The following is a 6,000-nucleotide window of genomic DNA, read 5'->3' as shown; positions in this document are numbered from 1 at the left end:
CATGAGATTAAGCTCAACATAACCACCGTCCCCCAGAACACCAGCACAAAACCCTCACTCAAAACAAGTGTACTGATTAAGAAGCGGAATCCTGCAAGAAGCCTGAAAGAAAGAACAGAAAGAAGAAGTAATGTCCAGGGATTTAATCAATGCAGGTATAAGATGTCTTCACCAGAATTGGAAACAACAATCAGGGTGCCTGGGTAGCTCAGTTAGTTGAATGTCTGACCCTTGATTTTGGATCAGATAATGATCCTAGGGTCATAGAATCAAGCCCTATGTTGAACTCCACACTAAGTATTGAGGCTGCTAAAGATTCATTCCCTCTATCTCTGCCCCTTCACCCAATTGTTCATGCTCTCTCTCAAATCATTGTTATCGTCGTCACCCTCCTCCTCCTCCTCCTCCTCCTCCTCCTCCTCCTCCTCCTCGTCATCATCATCCATCATCATCCAAGATTTTTAAAAATAAAACAAACAATCATAATGATACTTGCTATCCTACAAAAGCATAAAACACACCAGAGAATCCTTGCTGCAGATGTACAAGAACTAAAGTCGAGGCAGGCTGAAATTTTAAAAGCTATAACTGAGATGCAAGCATGAATGGATGCCATGACAATGGGGATGGATGAAGCAGGGGAAGGAATCAGTGATATAAAAGATAAAAAGTATGGAAAATAATGAATCTTAAAAGAAGAGGGAAGGAAATAATTGAATCACAAATGTAGACTTAAGGAACTCAGTGACTCATTAAAGTAATATAATTTATTTCATTGGAGTCTGAGAAGTTGAGCAGAGAGAAAAAAGTGCAGAACACTTATTTCAGCAAATTATAGCCCAACACACCCCTGATCTGGGGAAAGTCATAGACATTGAAAGGCAAGAAGCTCACAGATCTCCCATTAAATTAAACCAAAGCGAGCCATCACCAAGATATATCGGAGTCAGATTTATAAACTATAGAGAAAAGGAAGGAATCCTGAAAGTAGGAAGAAAAAAAAAACACAAAAAAACCAAGAAACAAACAAAGAAACAAACAAACAAGAAAACAAACAAAAAAAACACCTAAACCTACAAAGGAAGACAAATCAAATTCACAGCAAATCTGTCCACAGAAAGTTAGTAGGCCATACATGAGCTGCAGGATATATTCAACTGCTAAATGGGAAAACTATTCAACCAAAAATACTCTATTCATAATGGAAGCACTGATAAGAGATAAGGAGTCCCCCTAATAAAAACTAAATGAAGGTGTGACCGCTAAACCAGACCTGCAGGAAATATTAAAGGAAACTCTTTGAGTGAGGAAGCAAAGAACACAAACAACAAAGTCTAGAAAGGAACAGAGAAAACCTCCAGAAATGACAAGTTTACAGGTAATTACAATGGCAGTAAAGTCATATCTACTGATAATCTGACTATAAATGCACTAAATCCTCCAAACAAAAGAACCAAAGTAACAGAATGGATTAAACAATAAGAACTATCCATATTCCGGTTACCAGAGACTCATTTTATATGTAAAGCCACATGCAGGTTGAAAGTGATGAGATAGAGAACAATCTATCAAGTTAATGCACCTCAAAAGAAATCTAGGGTAGACATACTTATATTGGACAAACTAGACTTTAAACCAAAGACTATAAGAAGAGGTGAAGTTGGGAAGCATATCATAATTAAAGGGTCTAACTGTCAAGAATATCTAACGATTGCTGTGTCTCTGACATCTTTCTTCCTTCTTTAGGAAAGCCTGGCTTGCTAGATAGTTTCCTCTTCTGACCGGCTTTGCTGCATCCCAGAGGTTTTGAGTTGTGGTGCTATCATTTTCACTGACTTCCGTATACGTTTCAATTTCCTCTTTAAACCGTTGGTTAGCCCACTCATTCTTTATGAGGATGTTCTTCATTCTCCAAGTATTTGTTCCCTTTCAGAATTGTTTCTTGTGGTGGATTTCGAGTTTCGTAGTGTTGTGGTCTGAAAATATGCACGGTATGATCTCGACCTTTTTGTACGTACTTAGGGCTGATTTGTGTCCCAGTATATGATCTATTCTGGAGAACGTTCCATGTGCACTGGAGAAGAAAGTATATTCTGCTGCTTTGGGTTGAAATATTCTGAATATATCTGTTAAGCACATCTGGTCCAATGTGTCATTCAAAGACATCGTTTCCTTGTTGATTTTTTCATTAGATGATCTACCTGTCCATTACTGTGAATGGGGTGTTGAAGTCTCCTCCTATTATGGTATCACTACCGATGAGTTAAAATGTTTGAGATTAATTGATTTATATATTTGGGTGCTCTCACATTTGGCACATAAATGTTTACAATTGCGAGGTCTTCTTGGAGGGTAGACCCCTTGATTATGATATAAGCCTCTTCTGCATCTCTTGATGCAGTCTTTATTTTAATGTCTAGATTGTCTGACAGAAGTATGGCTACACTGGCTTTCTTTTGTTGACCGTTAGTATGTCGGATGGATCTCCATCCCCTTATTTTCACTCTGAAGGTGTCTTTACATGTAAACTGGGTCTCTTGTAAACAGCATATTGATGGATCTTGTTCTCTTATCCATTCTGTTAACCTATGTCTTTTGATTGGAGCATTGAGTCCATTGACATTTAGAGCGAGAACTGAAAGATATGAGTTTACTGCCGTTATGTTGTTTGTAGAGTCGGAGTTTCTGGTGGTTATATGATTATGAATATATTGAATATATATTCATATTCATCATGTCTCCCCTCAGAGTGTCCCCCTTAAAATTGCATGCAGGACTGTTTTAGTGGCCACAAACTCCTTTAATTTTTGTTTGTCTGGGGACTTTTTCTCTCTCCTTCTATTTTGAATGACAGCCTTGCTAGATAAAGAATTCTTGGCTGCGTATTTCTCCTATTCAGCACTTTCAGTATGTCCTACCACTCCTTTGATGCCTGCCAAGTATCTGTGCATAGGTTTCCTGCAAACGTGGTCTGTCTTCCCTTGTAGTTTAGGGACTTGTTTCCCTTGCTGCCTTCATGATTCTCTTCTTGCCTGAGTATTTTGTGAATTTGACTGTGATACACCTTGCTGAGGGTTGTTTTTGTTGAATCCCATGGGGGGTCCTCTGTGATTCCTGGTTTTTGATGTCCGTGTCTTTCCCCAGGTTACCAAAGTTTTCTGCTACGATTTGCTCACATAACCCTTCTACCCCTATTTGTCTCCCTTCCTCTTCTGGTACCCCTAGGATTCAGATCTGGTTCCTTTGGCATGAGTCACTGATTTCTCTAATTCTTCAATCGTGCTCTTTTCCTTAAGCTCCCTCGATTTTCCTGCTTCCATATTCTCCATAAGTTTGGCCTCTATATTGCTGATTCTCTGTTCTGTCTCATCCATCCTTGACACCGCGGCATCCAGCCGTCACTGCAGCTCAGTTATATCATTTTTCATTTCATTCTGGCCAGTTTTTACTTCATTTTTTCTCTGCACAAAGGGACTCTAAACTCCTTTGGACTCCAGCTAGTATTCTTACAATCGTGATTCTAAATTCTGCGTCAGACACCTTGCTTGCATCTGTGTCGGTTAAATCTCTGGCTGTCGTTTCTTCATGCCCTTTCTTTTCAGCTGAATTCCTTCCTTTTGTCATTTTGAGGGGAGAAGAGGAATTCATGAGGTAGAAAAACTTAAATGAAAAAAATTCAAATTAAATATTAATATTAAAAAATTAAGCACGTGAATAGAAAAAGTAGAAAAATGATGCTAGAGTCTAGGCATGTTTTGTCTGGGTGTTGAAAATGGTTTGATACAGTTGAGAAAAAAAACAGGGGGAGGAAAAATAAGAAAAAAATAATAAAAATTTTAAGATGAGAAATCGTTTGAGAATTTGAAAAAAAAATACACTGAAGTAGACTAAAATGAGATGATGGGAGTAAAACAGATTTTGTGAAATATACACAAAAATATACACAAAATATACACAAAAAATACAGAATAAAGTAGAAAAAGTTAAAGAAAATTAGTAAAAATTAAAAAAATATGTATCTTTTGTCTTTCTGTATTCAAGAAAAAGAAAAGAAACGAATTAGAGAAAAAAGATTTAAACTAAGGAAAAAAAGGAAATAGTTTGAAAATCTGAAAAAGGGAATACACTGTAGTACACTAAAATACATTATGGAAGTAAATAGAATTTGGAAAAAATTACATAAAGCAAAACATATAGCAAAAAGTGAAAAAATTATTTTAAAGGAAAGTGAAAGTGAAAATGAAAATTTTCACCTTCTGCAATCAAGAACAAGAAAAGAAACGAAAAAGAGAAAAAAGAAAACAAAGAAAAATGGAAAACGTTTGAAACATTGAAAAGGTGAATAAACTGAAGTACACTAAAATACAATATTGGGAGTAAAATAGAATTTGAAAAAAAGTACGCAAAAGTACAAAACAGTAATATAAATTAAAGAAAACATATTTAATGAGAATTGAAAATAAAAATGAGTTTTCTCTCTTGCTGTATTCAAAAAACAGCGTAAAAGAGAAAAGGAAAAAAGGAATGAAAGAAAGAGAGGAAATTGAATCGATGGACCTGCTAACAGATTGAAGTAGGACTGAAGTTATTTCTCTTTCTCCTAGAAGTCAGTCTATGTACCGCTTTATAGTCCATAAACTAAGCCGGGTGTGAGACTTGTGCTGCTGAGAGCGAAGGTGGCCCAGCTAGGCGGGGCTCCGTGTAACCGCTCTGTTGTCCACTAGATGGCGCTGCCAGCCCACTGGGGTGGATTGTTGCCACTCTCCTTGGTGCATATGCACATGCCCAAGAGCGGTGAAAATGGCGCCATCCAGCTACCCAGTCTGTTCTCCTGGATCAGCAATCACACACCCGTCCTCTGTCTTCAGCTTCTGTCCACTGCGCGCTTTTGCATTCTCCGTGACCAGGCCCCAGGGAGTACCTCTCTCCTGAGTTGCGTCTCAGATGCGCTGGTTTTCCGGGCCCCTTACTTCTGAAGGACTGCGGCTTTGACCCGTCCCGTCCCTCTGCAGAAGGGTCTCACCGAGCAATGGCCGAATGAGCAATGGCTGAACGTAGGCTGCACCTAGGAACGCTTGCTGGGCCCTGCTGCTGCCAGTGCTCCGACACTATGGACCAATGCCAGCCCGCCCCACAAAAAGTTTGCAAGTCAGTGTAACCGCAGCATTTCAGGGATTACGGAAAACCACAACACACATCTGGCACCAGACTTCACGACACTTAACGACCTTGTTCCAGCACCAGCAAATGGGGTGTGCATGGACCAGGTGGCTTCAACAGTCCCTACCAAATGTCTTTCCAGCAGTGGAACCACCTTTTTCTGAGTGGCCTGAGAACCTCCTACACGACCCTGTTCCTGAGAATTAGCCCTTCCCACCACAGCACTGCCAGGCATAGAACTGCGGATTTGCAGACTTTGCGCACCCTGTTTACAGTCTGAATGGAATTTAAACCCTCCTATTTCTCCTTTCTCCCATTTCAGTTTAGTCCGTGCGGCCACGTCCAATTTTCCACATTCTCTCCACCTGCTTTGGGGATGGGTGGGTTCCCTGTATGCTCTGCCCCCGCTTCCACCTGCCCAGTCTCCTTCGCCTCTCCGCGCACAAAAGCACCTCCCTTCCCATGCCTCCTCGCTCTCCAAGTTCACTTCTGCATGCCACGTACCTGCTGAATTCGGTGGTTCAGGATATGCAGATTGCTGTGCTAATCCTCCAGTCAGTTTCCTGGGTGGGTAGGATGGTTTAGTGTTGGTCTGGCTGTATTTCATGCACGCGAGACACTTAAGAAGCTTCCATGCTGTCTGCCATCATCTTGGCTCCTCCCCAAAGGGGTGAGATCTGTAGTACCCGTTCTCCAACATCAGCTATCCCACAGGACAGACCTGGTCGGTGACAAACCTGAAAAGGACATGTAGCAAAAAGGGAGGCCACCCTGGAGGGGGAGGCAGAGAAGTGGCTCCGGACCTGGGAGGGGAGGCAGGGGCTCAATTGCCGGAGCCAC

Source organism: Panthera leo (genome assembly GCF_018350215.1).
Source record: "Panthera leo isolate Ple1 chromosome Y unlocalized genomic scaffold, P.leo_Ple1_pat1.1 chrY_random_Un_scaffold_79, whole genome shotgun sequence".
NCBI classification, from domain to species: domain Eukaryota; kingdom Metazoa; phylum Chordata; class Mammalia; order Carnivora; family Felidae; genus Panthera; species Panthera leo.
The sequence above is the reverse complement of the archived record's forward strand: the minus strand, read 5'-3'. Positions refer to the sequence as shown.